The sequence below is a fragment of the Rhipicephalus microplus genome, chromosome 1 (assembly GCF_043290135.1).
Source record: "Rhipicephalus microplus isolate Deutch F79 chromosome 1, USDA_Rmic, whole genome shotgun sequence".
Lineage (NCBI taxonomy): Eukaryota > Metazoa > Arthropoda > Arachnida > Ixodida > Ixodidae > Rhipicephalus > Rhipicephalus microplus.
In genome coordinates this window covers 38,479,229-38,494,677 of record NC_134700.1, presented here as the reverse complement: position 1 = coordinate 38,494,677, position 15,449 = coordinate 38,479,229, and the positions used below count along the sequence as shown (strand labels likewise).

Sequence of the window (15,449 nt, the reverse complement as noted above, 5' to 3'; positions counted from 1 at the left end):
GAAGTGACGAGTGTGAACCACTCTTTTATGCGCTTGTTTGGCGTCACGTAGCACGTGAACTTATTACGAGCGGGCAGCTGATTAATAGTCCCTCGTATACAACCTAATGACACAGAGTCTGCCAGTACGAGACCCTTGTTAAAAGTAATAAGGGAAAGAAGTGTATACCAAAGGGCTCGTTTTTCTTTGTTTTGACACAGTAATAATGAGAACTAACAGACAGTAATGCCAAAGAATATACAGGGGAAGTTATTAGAACCAATGGAATGTAAATAAGAAGAAAAATAAGTGATTGAAAGAATAACCAGCCGTGAGCAGGAATCGAACCTACGACCTTCGAATAACACGTTCGATGCTCTAACCACTGAGCTACCACAGCAGCCTTCCCTTTATCCACTTTTTTGCGTTTATATGTGAAATTAGAAGTAGAAGTGACAGGCAGCGCCAACTATAAGGCAAGCGACGAGTGTGAACCACTCTTTTATGCGCTTGTATGGCGTCACGTAGCACGTGAACTTATTACGAGCGGGCAGCTGAATAATAGTCCCTCGTATACAACCTAATGACACAGAGTCTGCCAGTACGAGACCCTCGTTAAAAGTAATAAGGAGAGAAGTGTATACCAAAGGGCTCATTTTTCTTTGTTTTGACACAATAATAATGAAATCTAACAGAGAATAATGCCAAGGAATGTACAGGGGAAGTTATTAGAACCAATGGAATGTAACTAAGAAGAAAGAAAAGTGAATGAAAGAATAACCAGCCGTGAGCAGGAATCGAACCTACGACCTTCGAATAACGCATTGGATGCTCTAACCACTGAGCTACCAAAGCGGCCTTCCCTCCATCCACTTTTTTGGGTTTATATGTGAATTTAGAAGTAGAAGTGACAGTCAGCGCCATCTATAAGGCAAGCGACGAGTGTGAACCACTCTTTTATGCGCTTGTTTGGCGTCACGTAGCACGTGAACGTAATACGAGCGGGCAGCTGATTATTAGTTCCTCGTATACAACCTAATTACACACAGTGTGCCTGTACAAGACCCTCGTTAAATAAAATGAGGGAAAGAAGTGTATACCTTAGGGCTCGTTTTTCCGTGTTTTGACACAATAATAATGAGGTCTAACAGACAGTAATGCTAAAGAATGTACAGAAGAAGGTATTAAAACCAATGGAATGTAAATAAGAAGAAATAAATGATGAAAAAGTAACCAGCCGTGAGCAGGAATCGAACCTACGACCTTCGAATAACGCGTTCGATGCTCTAACCACTGAGCTACCACAGCGGCCTTCCCTCCATCCACTTTTTTGGGTTTAAATGTGAATTTAGAAGTAGGAGTGACAGTCAGCGCCATCTATTGGCCAAGCGACGAGTGTGAGCCACTCTTTTATGCGCAAGCTTGGCGTCACGTAGCACCTTAACTTATTACGAGCGGGCAGCTGATTAATAGTCCCTCGTATACAACCTAGTGACACCAAGTCTGCCAGTACGAGACCCTCGTTAAATGAAATAAGAAATAGAAGTGTATACCTAAGGGCTCTTTTTTCCGTGTTTTGACACAATATTAATGAGATATGTCAGTAACGCCAAGGAATGTACAGGGGAAGTTATTAAAAAATATAGAATGTAAATAAGAAGAAAAGTGTATGAAAAATTAAATAGCCGTGAGCAGGAATCGAACCTACGACCTTCGAATAACGCGTTGGATGCTCTAACCACTGAGCTACCAAAGCGGCCTTCCCTCCATCCACTTTTTTGGGTTTATATGTGAATTTAGAAGTAGAAGTGACAGTCAGCGCCATCTATAAGGCAAGCGACGACTGTGAACCACTCTTTTATGCGCTTGTTTGGCGTCACGTAGCACGTGAACGTATTACGAACGGGCAGCTGATTAATAGTCCCTCATATACAACCTAATTACACACAGTCTGGCAGTACGAGACCCTCGTTAAATGAAATAAGGGAAAGAAGTGTATACCTTAGGGCTCGTTTTTCCGTGTTTTGACACAATAATATTGAGATCTAACAGACAGTAATGCCAAAGAATGTACAGAAGAAGGTATTAAAACCAATGGAATGTAAATAGGAAGAAAAAAAATGATGAAAAGATAACCAGCCATGAGCAGGAATCGAACCTACGACCTTCGAATAACGCGTTTGATGCTCTAACCACTGAGCTACCAAAGCGGCCTTCCCTCCATCCAATTTTTTGGGTTTATATGTGAATTTAGAAGCAGAAGTGACAGTCAGCGCCATCTATAAGGCAAGCGACGACTGTGAACCACTCTTTTATGCGCTTGTTTGGCGTCACGTAGCACGTGAACGTATTACGAGCGGGCCGCTGATTAATAGTCCCTCATATACAACCTAATTACACACAGTCTGCCAGTACGAGACCCTCGTTAAATGAAATAAGGGAAAGAAGTGTATACCTTAGGGCTCGTTTTTCCGTGTTTTGACACCATATGAATGAGAACTAACAGACAGTAATGCCAAAGAATATACAGGGGAAGTTATTAGAACCAATGGAATGTAAATAAGAAGAAAGAAAAGTGATTGAAAGAATAACCAGCCGTGAGCAGGAATCGAACCTACGACCTTCGAATAACGCGTTCGATGCTCTAACCACTGAGCTACCACAGCAGCCTTCCCTTTATCCACTTTTTTGCGTTTATGTGTGAATATAGAAGTAGAAGTGACAGGCAGCGCCATCTATAAGGCAAGCGACGAGTGTGAACCACTCTTTTATGAGCTTGTATGGCGTCACGTAGCACGTGAACTTATTACGAGCGGGCAGCTGATTAATAGTCCCTGAGATACAACCTAATGACACAGAGTCTGCCAGTACGAGACCCTCGTTAAAAGTAATAAGGGAAAGAAGTGTATACCAAAGGGCTCATTTTTCTTTGTTTTGACACAATAATAATGAAATCTAACAGAGAGTAATGCCAAGGAATGTACAGGGTAAGTTATTAGAACCAATAGAATGTAAATAAGAAGAAAGATAAGTGGATGAAAAAATAACCAGCCGTGAGCAAGAATCGAACCTACGACCTTCGAATAACGCGTTCCATGCTCTAACCACTCAGATACCACAGCAGCCTTCCCTTTATCCACTTTTTTGGGTTTATATGTGAATTCAGAAGTAAGAGTGACAGTCAGCGCCATCTAAAGGCCAAGCGACGAGTGTAAATCACTCTTATATGTGCATGTTTGGCGTCACGTAGCACGTGAACTTAATACGAGCGGGCAGCTGATTAATAGTCCGTCGTATACAACCTAATGATAACAAGTCTGCCAGTACGAGACCCTCGTGAAATGAAATAAGGGAAAGAAGTGTATACCTAAGGGCTCGTTTTTCCGTGTTTTCATACCATATGATTGAGATCTAACAGACATTATTGCCAAGGATTGTACAGGGTAAGTTATTAGAACCAATAGAATGTAAATAAGAAGAAAGATAAGTGGATGAAAAAATAACCAGCCGTGAGCAGGAATCGAACCTACGACGTTCGAATGATGTTTTCGATGCTCTAACCACTGAGCTACCACAGCGGCCTTCCCTCCATCCACTTTTTTGGGTTTAAATGTGAATTTAGAAGTAGGAGTAACAGTCAGCGCCATCTATAAACCAAGCGACGAGTGTGAACCTCTCCTTTATGCGCATGTTTGGCGTAACGTAGCACGTGAACTTATTACGAGCGGGCAGCTGATTAATAGTCGTTCGTATACAACCTAATGACACCAAGTCTGCCAGTACGAGACCCTCGTTAAAAGAAGTAAGGGAAAGAAGTGTATACCAAAGGGCTCGTTTTTCCTTGTTTTGACACAATAATAATGAGATCTAACAGACAGTAATGCCAAGGAAGTTACAGGAGAAGTTATTAGAACCAATGGAATGTAAATAAGAAGAAAGAAATGTGGATGAAAAATAACCAGCCGTGAGCAGGAATCGAGCCTACGACCTTCGAATAACGCGTTGGATGCTCTAACCACTAAGCTACCACAGCGGCCTTCCCTCCATCCACTTTTTTGGGTTTATATGTGAATTTAGAAGTAGAAGTGACAGTCAGCGCCAACTATAAGGCAAGCGACGAGTGTGAACCTTTCTTTTATGCGCTTGTTTGGCGTCACGTAGCACGTGAACTTTGAAGTTTGAAGTTTATTCATCATCATAGTTTTAAACATACATCACTTATCCAGTGGTTGAATGGAAAGGGGTGATGAAAAGGCAACTGAATGCCTGACAACGCACCGATCCCCGCCCAGCCCACAATAATGCACAACACTCAGCATGTGTGTCTAGAGAACTTATTACGAGCGGGCTGCTGATTAAGTGTCCCTCGTATACAACCTAATGACACAGAGTGTGTCAGTACGAGACCCTCGTTAAATGAAAAAAGGGAATGAAGTGTATACCTAAGGGCTCGTTTTTCCGTGTTTTGACACCATTAGAATGAGATATAACAGACAGTAATGCCAAGGATTGTACAGGGGAAGTTATTAGAACCAATGGAATGTAATTAAGAAGAAAGAAAAGTGGATGAAAAAATAACCAGCCGTGAGCAGGAATCGAACCTACGCCCTGCGAATAACGCGTTCGATGCTCTAACCACTGAGCTACCACAGCAGCCTTCCCTCCATCCAGTTTTTTTGGTTTAGATGTGAATGGAGAAGTAAGAGTGAAAGTCAGCGCCATCTATAAGCCAAGCGACGAGTTTGAACCACTCTTTTATGCGCATGTTTGGCGTCAAGTAGCACGTGAACTTATTACGAGCGGGCAGCTGATTAATAGTCCCTCGTATACAACCTAATGACACCAAGTCTGCCAGTACGAGACCCTCGTTAAATGAAATAAGGAAAAGAAGTGTATACCTAAGGGCTCGTTTTTCCGTGTTTTGACACAATATTAATGAGATATGACAGTAATGCCAACGAATGTACAGGGGAAGTTATTAGAAACAATAGAATGTAAATAAGAAGAAAAGTGGATGGCAAATAAACAGCCGTGAGCAGAAATCAAACCTACGACCTTCGAATAACGCGTTGGATGCTCCAACCACTGAGCTACCACAGCGGCCTTCCCTGCATCCACTTTTTTGGGATTATATGTGAATTTAGAAGTAGGCGTGACAGTCAGCGCCATCTATAAGGCAAGCGACGAGTGTGAACCACTCTTTTATGCGCTTGTTTGGCATCACGTAGCACGTGAACGAATTACGAACGGGCAGCTGATTAATAGTCCCTCGTATACAACCTAATGACACAGAGTCTGCCAGTACGAGACTCTCGTTAAATGAAATAAGGGTAAGAAGTGTATACCCTAGGGCTCGTTTTTCCGTGTTTTGACACAATAATAATGAGATCTAACAGACAGTAATGCCAAAGAATCTACAGGGGAAGGTATTAAAACCCATGGAATGTAAATAAGAAAAAAGAAAAAATGATCAAAAAATAACCAGCCGTGAGCAGGAATCGAACCTACGACCATCGAATAACGCGTTCGATGCTCTAATCACTGAGCTACCACAGCGGCCTTCCCTTCATCTACTTTTTTGGGTTTATATGTGAATTTAGAAGTAGAAGTGACAGTCAGCGCAATCTATAAGGCAAGCGACGAGTGTGAACCACTCTTTTATGCGCATGTTTGGCGCCACGTAGCACGTGAACTTATTACGAGTGGGCAGCTGATTAATAGTCCCTCGTATACAACCTAATGACACCAAGTCTGCCAGTACGAGACCCTCGTTAAATGAAATAAGGGAAAGAACTGTATACCTAAGGGCTCGTTTTTCCGTGTTTTCACACCATATGAATGAGATCTAACAGATATTAATGCCAAGGATTGTACGGGGTAAGTAATTAGAACCAATGAAATGTAAATAAGAAGAAAGGAAAGTGGATGAAAAAATAACCAGCTGTGAGCAGGAATCGAACCTACGACCTTCGAATAACGCGTTTGATGCTCTAATCACTGAGCTACCACAGCGGCCTTCCCTCCATCCACTTTTTTGGGTTTATATGTGAATTTAGAAGTAGAAGTGACAGTCAGCGCCATCTATAAGGCAAGCGACGAGTGTGAACCACTCTTTCATGCGCATGTTTGGCGTCACATAGCACGTGAACTTATTACGAGCGGGCAGCTGAATAATAGTCCCTCGTATACAATTTAATGACACAAAGTCTGCCAGTACGAGACCCTCGTGAAATGAAATAAGGAAAAGAAGTGTATACCTAAGGGCTCGTTTTTCCGTGTTTTCACACCCTATGAATGAGATCTAACAGACATTATTGCCAGGGATTGTACAGGGTAAGTTATTAGAACCAATAGAATGTAAATAAGAAGAAAGATAAGTTGATGAAAAATAACCAGCCGTGAGCAGGAATCGAAGCTACGACCTTCGAATAACGCGTTCGATGCTCTAATCACTGAGCTACCACAGCCGCCATCCCTCCATCCACTTTTTTGGGTGTATATGTGAATTTAGAAGTAGGAGTGACAGTCAGCGCCATCTATAAACCAAGCGACGAGTGTGAACCACTCTTTTAAGCGCAGGTTTGGCGTCACGTAGCACGTTAACTTTGAAGTTTGAAGTTTATTCATCATCATAGTTTTAAACATACATCACTTATCCAGTGGTTGAATGGAAAGGCGTGGTGAAAAGGCAACTGAATGCCTGACAATGCACCGATCCCCGCCCAGACCACAATAATGCACAACACTCAGCATGTGTGTCTAGAGAACTTATTACGAGCGGGCAGCAGATTAAGTGTCCCTTGTATACAACCTAAAGACACAGAGTGTGTCAGTACGAGACCCTCGTTAAATGAAAAAAGGGAATGAATTGTATACCTAAGGGCTCGTTTTTCCGTGTTTTGACACCGTTAGAATGAGATATAACAGACAGTAATGCCAAGGACTGTACAGGGAATGTTATTAGAACTAATGGAATGTAATTAAGAAGAAAGAAAAGTTGATGAAAAAATAACCAGCCGTGAGCAGGAATCGAACCTACGACCTTCGAATAACGCGTTCGATGCTCTAACCACTGAGCTACCACAGCAGCCTTCCCTCCATCCAGTTTTTTGGGTTTATATGTGAATTGAGAAGTAGGAGTGAAAGTCAGCGCCATGTATAGGCCAAGCGATTAGTGTGAACCACACTTTTATGTGCAGGTTTGGCGTCACGTAGCACGTGAACCTAATACGAGCGGGCAGCTGATTAATAGTCGTTCGTATACAACCTAACGACACCAAGTCTGCCAGTGTGAGACCCTCGTTAAATGAAATAAGGGAAAAAATTGTATACCTCAGGGCTCATTTTTCCGTGTTTTCACACAATATGAATGAGATCTAACAGACAGTAATGCCAAGGAATGTACAGGAGAATTTATTAGAACCAATGGAATGTAAATAAGAAGAAAGAAATGTGGATGAAAAAATAACCATCCATGAGCAGGAATCGAACCTACGACCTTCGAATAACGCATTATATGCTCTAATCGCTGAGCTACCACAGCGGCCTTCCCTCCATACACTTTTTTAGGTTTATATGTGAATTTAAAAGTAGAAGTGACAGTCAGCGCCATCTACAAGCGACGAGTGTGAACTACTCTTTTAAGCGCATGTTTAGCGTCACGTAGGACGTGAAGTTATTACGAGTGGGCAGCTGAATAATAGTTCCTCGTTTACAAACCAATGACACCAAGTCTACCTGTACGAGACCCTTGTTAAATAAAAAAACGGAAAGAAGTGTATACCTAAGGGCTCGTTTTCCGTGTTTTGACACAATAATAATGAGATGTAACTGACAGTAATGCCAAGGAATGTGTAGGGGAAGTTATTCGAACCAATAGAATGTAAATAGGAGGAAAGAAAAGTGGAAGAAAAAATAATCAGCCGTGAGAAGGTATCGAACCTACGACCTTCGAATAATGCGTTCGATGCTCTAACCACTGAGCTACCACAGCGGCCTTCCCTTCATCCAATTTTCGGGTTTATATGGGAATTTAGAAGTAGGAGTGACAGTCAGCGCCATCTATAAGCCAAGCAACGAGTGTGAACCTCTCCTTTATGCGCATGTTTGGCGTCACGTAGCACGTGAACCTATTACGAGCGGGCAGCTTATTAATAGTCGTTCGCATACAACCTAACGACACCAAGTCTGCCAGTACGAGACCCTCGTTAAATGAAATAAGGGTACGAAGTGTATACGAAAGGGCTCGTTTTTCCGTGTTTTGACCCCACATGAATGAGAACTAACAGACAGTAATGCCAAAGAATATACAGGGGAAGTTATTAGAACCAATGGAATGTAAATAAAAAGAAAGAAAAGTGAATGAAAGAATAACCAGCCGTGAGCAGGAATCGAACCTACGACCTTTGAATAACGCGTTTGATGCTCAAATCACTGAGCTACCACAGCAACCTTCCCTTTATCTACTTTTTTGGGTTTATATGTGAATTTAGAAGTAGAAGTGACAGTCAGCGCCATCTATAAGGCAAGCGACGAGTGTGGACCACCCTTTTATGCGCTTGTTTGTCGTCACGTAGCACGTGAACTTATTACGAGCGGGCAGCTGATTAATAGTCCCTCGTATACAACCTAATGACACAGAGTCTGCCAGTACGAGACCCTCGTTAAAAGAAATCGGGGAAAGAAGTGTATACCAAAGGGCTCGTTTTTCTTTGTTTTGACACAATAATAATGAGATATTACAGACAGTAATGCCAAGGAATGTACAGAGGAAGTTATTAGAACCAATGGAATGTAAATAAGAAGAAAGAAATGTGGATGAAAAATAACCAGCCGTGAGCAGGAATCGAGCCTACGACCTTCGAATAACGCGTTGGATGCTCTAACCACTGAGCTACCACAGCGGCCTTCCCTCCATCCACTTTTTTGGGTTTATATGTGAATTTAGAAGTAGAAGTGACAGTCAGCGCCAACTATAAGGCAAGCGACGAGTGTGAACCTTTCTTTTATGCGCTTGTTTGGCGTCACGTAGCACGTGAACTTTGAAGTTTGAAGTTTATTCATCATCATAGTTTTAAACATACATCACTTATCCAGTGGTTGAATGGAAAGGGGTGATGAAAAGGCAACTGAATGCCTGACAACGCACCGATCCCCGCCCAGCCCACAATAATGCACAACACTCAGCATGTGTGTCTAGAGAACTTATTACGAGCGGGCTGCTGATTAAGTGTCCCTCGTATACAACCTAATGACACAGAGTGTGTCAGTACGAGACCCTCGTTAAATGAAAAAAGGGAATGAAGTGTATACCTAAGGGCTCGTTTTTCCGTGTTTTGACACCATTAGAATGAGATATAACAGACAGTAATGCCAAGGATTGTACAGGGGAAGTTATTAGAACCAATGGAATGTAATTAAGAAGAAAGAAAAGTGGATGAAAAAATAACCAGCCGTGAGCAGGAATCGAACCTACGCCCTGCGAATAACGCGTTCGATGCTCTAACCACTGAGCTACCACAGCAGCCTTCCCTCCATCCAGTTTTTTGGGTTTAGATGTGAATTGAGAAGTAAGAGTGAAAGTCAGCGCCATCTATAAGCCAAGCGACGAGTTTGAACCACTCTTTTATGCGCATGTTTGGCGTCAAGTAGCACGTGAACTTATTACGAGCGGGCAGCTGATTAATAGTCCCTCGTATACAACCTAATGACACCAAGTCTGCCAGTACGAGACCCTCGTTAAATGAAATAAGGAAAAGAAGTGTATACCTAAGGGCTCGTTTTTCCGTGTTTTGACACAATATTAATGAGATATGACAGTAATGCCAACGAATGTACAGGGGAAGTTATTAGAAACAATAGAATGTAAATAAGAAGAAAAGTGGATGGCAAATAAACAGCCGTGAGCAGAAATCAAACCTACGACCTTCGAATAACGCGTTGGATGCTCCAACCACTGAGCTACCACAGCGGCCTTCCCTGCATCCACTTTTTTGGGATTATATGTGAATTTAGAAGTAGGCGTGACAGTCAGCGCCATCTATAAGGCAAGCGACGAGTGTGAACCACTCTTTTATGCGCTTGTTTGGCATCACGTAGCACGTGAACGAATTACGAACGGGCAGCTGATTAATAGTCCCTCGTATACAACCTAATGACACAGAGTCTGCCAGTACGAGACTCTCGTTAAATGAAATAAGGGAAAGAAGTGTATACCCTAGGGCTCGTTTTTCCGTGTTTTGACACAATAATAATGAGATCTAACAGACAGTAATGCCAAAGAATCTACAGGGGAAGGTATTAAAACCCATGGAATGTAAATAAGAAAAAAGAAAAAATGATCAAAAAATAACCAGCCGTGAGCAGGAATCGAACCTACGACCTTCGAATAACGCGTTCGATGCTCTAATCACTGAGCTACCACAGCGGCCTTCCCTTCATCTACTTTTTTGGGTTTATATGTGAATTTAGAAGTAGAAGTGACAGTCAGCGCAATCTATAAGGCAAGCGACGAGTGTGAACCACTCTTTTATGCGCATGTTTGGCGCCACGTAGCACGTGAACTTATTACGAGTGGGCAGCTGATTAATAGTCCCTCGTATACAACCTAATGACACCAAGTCTGCCAGTACGAGACCCTCGTTAAATGAAATAAGGGAAAGAACTGTATACCTAAGGGCTCGTTTTTCCGTGTTTTCACACCATATGAATGAGATCTAACAGATATTAATGCCAAGGATTGTACGGGGTAAGTAATTAGAACCAATGAAATGTAAATAAGAAGAAAGGAAAGTGGATGAAAAAATAACCAGCTGTGAGCAGGAATCGAACCTACGACCTTCGAATAACGCGTTTGATGCTCTAATCACTGAGCTACCACAGCGGCCTTCCCTCCATCCACTTTTTTGGGTTTATATGTGAATTTAGAAGTAGAAGTGACAGTCAGCGCCATCTATAAGGCAAGCGACGAGTGTGAACCACTCTTTCATGCGCATGTTTGGCGTCACATAGCACGTGAACTTATTACGAGCGGGCAGCTGAATAATAGTCCCTCGTATACAATTTAATGACACAAAGTCTGCCAGTACGAGACCCTCGTGAAATGAAATAAGGAAAAGAAGTGTATACCTAAGGGCACGTTTTTCCGTGTTTTCACACCCTATGAATGAGATCTAACAGACATTATTGCCAGGGATTGTACAGGGTAAGTTATTAGAACCAATAGAATGTAAATAAGAAGAAAGATAAGTTGATGAAAAATAACCAGCCGTGAGCAGGAATCGAAGCTACGACCTTCGAATAACGCGTTCGATGCTCTAATCACTGAGCTACCACAGCCGCCATCCCTCCATCCACTTTTTTGGGTGTATATGTGAATTTAGAAGTAGGAGTGACAGTCAGCGCCATCTATAAACCAAGCGACGAGTGTGAACCACTCTTTTAAGCGCAGGTTTGGCGTCACGTAGCACGTTAACTTTGAAGTTTGAAGTTTATTCATCATCATAGTTTTAAACATACATCACTTATCCAGTGGTTGAATGGAAAGGCGTGGTGAAAAGGCAACTGAATGCCTGACAATGCACCGATCCCCGCCCAGACCACAATAATGCACAACACTCAGCATGTGTGTCTAGAGAACTTATTACGAGCGGGCAGCAGATTAAGTGTCCCTTGTATACAACCTAAAGACACAGAGTGTGTCAGTACGAGACCCTCGTTAAATGAAAAAAGGGAATGAATTGTATACCTAAGGGCTCGTTTTTCCGTGTTTTGACACCGTTAGAATGAGATATAACAGACAGTAATGCCAAGGACTGTACAGGGAATGTTATTAGAACTAATGGAATGTAATAAAGAAGAAAGAAAAGTTGATGAAAAAATAAGCAGCCGTGAGCAGGAATCGAACCTACGACCTTCGAATAACGCGTTTCATTCTCTAACCACTGAGCTACCACATCGGCCTGCCCTCCATCCACTTTTTTGGGTTTATATGTGAATTTAGAAGTAGGGGTGACAGTCAGCGCCATCTACCAGCGACGAGTGTGAACCACTCTTTTATGCGCATGTTTGGCGTCACGTAGCACGTGAACTTATTACGAACGGGCAGCTGATTAATAGTTTCTCGTATACAACCTAATGACACAAAATCTACATGTACGAGACACTCGTTAAATGAAATAAGGGGAAAAAACTGTATACCTAAGGGCTCGTTTTTCCGTGTTTTGACACAACATGAATGAGATATAACAGACAGTAATGCCAAGGAATGTACAGGGGAAGTTACCAGAACCAATGTTATGTAAATAACAGGAAAGAAATGTGGATGAAAAATAACCCGCCGTGAGAAGAAATCGAACCTACGACCTTCGAATAACGCGTTGGATGCTCTAACCACTGAGCTACCACAGCGGCCTTCCCTCCATCCACTTTTTTGGGTTTATATGTGAATTTAGAAGTAGAAGTGACAGTGAGCGCCATCTATAAGGCAAGCGACGAGTGTGAACCACTCTTTCATGCGCATGTTTGGCGTCACGTAGCACCTGAACTTATTACGAGCGGGCAGCTGATTAATAGTACCTCGTATACAACCTAGTGACACCAAGTCTGCCAGTACGAGACCCTCCTTAAATGAAATAAGGAAAAGAAGTGTATACATAAGGGCTCGTTTTTCCGGGTTTTGACACAATATTAATGAGATATGTCAGTAATGCCAAGGAATGTACAGGGGAAGATATTAGAAACAATAGAATGTAAATAAGTAGAAAAGTGGATGAAAATTTAAACAGCCGTGAGCAGGAATCGAACCTACGACCTTCGAATAACGCGTTCTATGCCCTAACCACTGAGCTACCACACATGCCCTCCCTCCATCCACTTTTTCGGCTTTATATGTGAATTTAGAAGTAGGAGTAACAGTCAGCGCCATCTATAAGCCAAGCGACGATTGTGAACATCTCCTTTATGCGCATGTTTGGCGTCACGTAGCACGTGAACTTATTACGAGCGGGCAGCTGATTAATAGTCGTTCGTATACAACCTAATGACACCAAGTCTACCAGTACGAGACCCTCGTTAAATGAAGTAAGGGAAAGAAGTGTATACCTAAGGGCTCGTTTTTCCGTGTTTTGACACAATATTAATGAGATCTAACAGAGAGTAATGCCAAAGATTGTGTAGAGAAAGTTTTTCGAACCAATGAAATATAAATAACAGGAAAGAAATGTGGATGAAAAATAACCAGCCGTGAGAAGGAATAGAACCTACGACCTTCGAATAACGCGTTGGATGCTCTAACCCCTGAGCTACCACAGCGGCCTTCCCTCCATCCACTTTTTTGGGTTTATATATGAATTTAGAAGTAGAAGTGACAGTCAGCGCCATCTATAAGGCAAGCGACGAGTGTGAACCACTCTTTTATGCGCTTGTTTGGCGTCACGTAGCACGTGAACTTATTACGAGCGGGCAGCTGTTTAATAGTCCCTCGTATACAACCTAAAGACACAGAGCCTGCCATTACGAGACCCTCGTTAAAAAATAAGGGAAAGAAGTGTATACCAAAGGGCTCGTTTTTCTTTGTTTTGACACAATATTTATGAGATCTAACAGAGAGTAATGCCAAGGAATATACAGGGGAAGTTATTAGAACCAATGGAATGTAAATAAGAAGAAAGAAAAATGGATGAAAAAATAAACAGCTGTGAGCAGGAATCGAACATACGACCTTCGAATAACGCGTTTGATGCTCTAATCACTGAGCTACCACAGCGGCCTTCCCTCCATCCACTTTTTTGGGTTTATATGTGAATTTAGAAGTAGGAGTGACAGTCAGCGCCATCTATAAACCAAGCGACGAGTGTGAACCACTCTTTTAAGCGCAGGTTTGGCGTAACGTAGCACGTTAACTTTGAAGTTTGAAGTTTATTCATAATCATAGTTTTAAACATACATCACTTATCCAGTGGTTGAATAGAAAGGGGTGGTGAAAAGGCAACTGAATGCCTGACAATGCACCGATCCCCGCCCAGACCACAATGAAGGACAACACTCAGCATGTGTGTCTAGAGAACTTATTACGAGCGGGCAGCTGATTAAGTGGCCCTCGTATACACCCTATTGACACAGAGTGTGTCAGTACGAGACCCTCGTTAAGTGAAAAAAGGGAATGAAGTGTATGCTTAAGGGCTCGTTTTTTCGTGTTTTGACACCATTAGAATGAGATATAACCGACAGTAATGCCAAGGATTGTACGGGGGAAGTTATTAGAACCAACGGAAAGTAATTAGGAAGAAAGAAAAGTGGATGAAAAAATGACCAGCCGAGAGCAGGAATCGAACCTACGACCTTCGAATAACGCGTTCGATGCTCTATCAACTGAGCTACCACAGCAGCCATCCCTCCATCCAGTTTTTTGGGTTTATATGTGAATTGAGAAAAAGGAGTTAAAGTCAGCGCCATTTATAAGCCAAGCGATTAGTGTGAACCACTCTTTTATGTGCATGTTTGGCGTCACATAGCACGTGAACGTATTACGAGCGGGCAGCTGATTAATAGTCCCTTGTTTACAGCCCAATGACACCAAGTCTACCAGTACGAGACGCTCAGTAAATGAATTAAGGGAAAGAAGTGTATACCTAAGGGCTCGTTTTTCCGTGTTTTGACACAATATTATTGAGATCCAACAGACAGTAATGCCACCGAATGTACAGGGGAAGTTTTTAGAACCAATGGAAAGTGAATGAGAAGAAAGAAAAATGGATGCAAAAATAACCAGTCGTGAGCAGGAATCGAACCTACGACCTTCGAATAACGCGTTCTATGTCTTAACCCCTGAGCTACCACAGATACCCTCCCTCCATCCACTTTTTTGGGTTTATATGTGAATTTAGAAGTAGGAGTGACAGTCAGCGCCATCTACAAGCGACGAGTGTGAACTACTCTTTTAAGCGCATGTTTAGCATCACGTAGCGCGTGAAGTTATTACGAGTGGGCAGCTGATTAATAGTTCCTCGTTTACAACCCAAATGACACCAACTCTACCTGTACGAGACCCTTGTTAAATAAAATAACGGAAAGAAGTGTATACCTAAAGGCTCGTTTTCCGTGTTTTGACACAATAATAATGAGATGTAACTGACAGTAATGCCAAGGAATGTGTTGGGGAAGTTATTCGAACCAATGGAATGTAAATAGGAGGAAAGGAAAGTGGATGAAAAAATAATCAGCCGTGAGCAGGAATCGAACCTACGACCTTCGAATAACGCGTTCGATGCTCTAACCACTGAGCTACCACAGCGGCCTTCCCTTCATCCAATTTTTGGGTTTATACGTGAATTTAGAAGTAGGAGTGACAGTCAGCGCCATCTATAAGCCAAGCAACGAGTGGGAACCTCTCCTTTATGCGCATGTTTGGCGTCACGTAGCACGTGAACCTATGACGAGCGGGCAGCTGATTAATAGTCGTTCGTATACAA

The 15,449-nt window shown here is 42.3% G+C and overlaps 1 non-coding gene across 1 annotated transcript; it reads right to left on the bottom strand.

The window, feature by feature from the left end:
• Nucleotides 1-306: 306 nt before the first annotated feature.
• TRNAT-UGU (transfer RNA threonine (anticodon UGU)) lies at nt 307-379 on the bottom strand. Its single transcript has one exon. It is a non-coding gene; the product is annotated as a tRNA-Thr (tRNA).
• Between the last annotated feature and the right edge of the window lie 15,070 nt (nt 380-15,449).